The 487-nt window shown below is 34.1% G+C and overlaps 1 protein-coding gene across 1 annotated transcript in view; it reads left to right on the forward strand.

Annotated features, from left to right (window-relative positions):
• Window positions 1–487, forward strand: part of IFT88 (intraflagellar transport 88) — a 70,255-nt gene that overhangs the window by 44,970 nt on the left and 24,798 nt on the right. The gene's annotated exons all lie outside the window — the stretch shown is intronic.

A 487-nucleotide genomic window follows, 5' to 3' on the forward strand; every position in this document is an offset into this window, starting at 1 on the left:
TGGTTTTCCTATATTTTTTCAGTTTTACAGCTTTGTTTTTTCTATTTAGTTTTAGAGTAAATTTCTAATTTATTCAGAATAGGAATAAATAAAAAATAGGAATCTACATTGTTTTTTTCATGCATGGTCAATTGTCCTGGCAACATTTACTGCTAGTCTCTTAGTCCTCATTGATTTTATTTAAAATATATATATATTTTTAATTATTAGTGTGACATTAACAAAATAAGTTTCAAGTGTATCATTCAACAGAAAGTCATATATACATTGCATTCTGTGTTCACCACCCAGACTTAGGTTTCCTTCAGTCACCAAATATTTGACCCCCTCCTTCGTCTCCCTCTACCCCTCCCCCTGCCCTCTGCCCTCCACTAATCCTTTGTCCAGGTCTACGTTTATCTGTCCTGTTTGTTGCTTTCAGTTTTACACTCCACATGTGAGTGCTGTCATATGTTTCTCAATGTTATCCGTCTGACTTATTTTGCTT

The sequence above is a fragment of the Pteropus vampyrus genome, unplaced genomic scaffold (assembly GCF_000151845.1).
Source record: "Pteropus vampyrus isolate Shadow unplaced genomic scaffold, Pvam_2.0 Scaffold52, whole genome shotgun sequence".
NCBI lineage: Eukaryota > Metazoa > Chordata > Mammalia > Chiroptera > Pteropodidae > Pteropus > Pteropus vampyrus.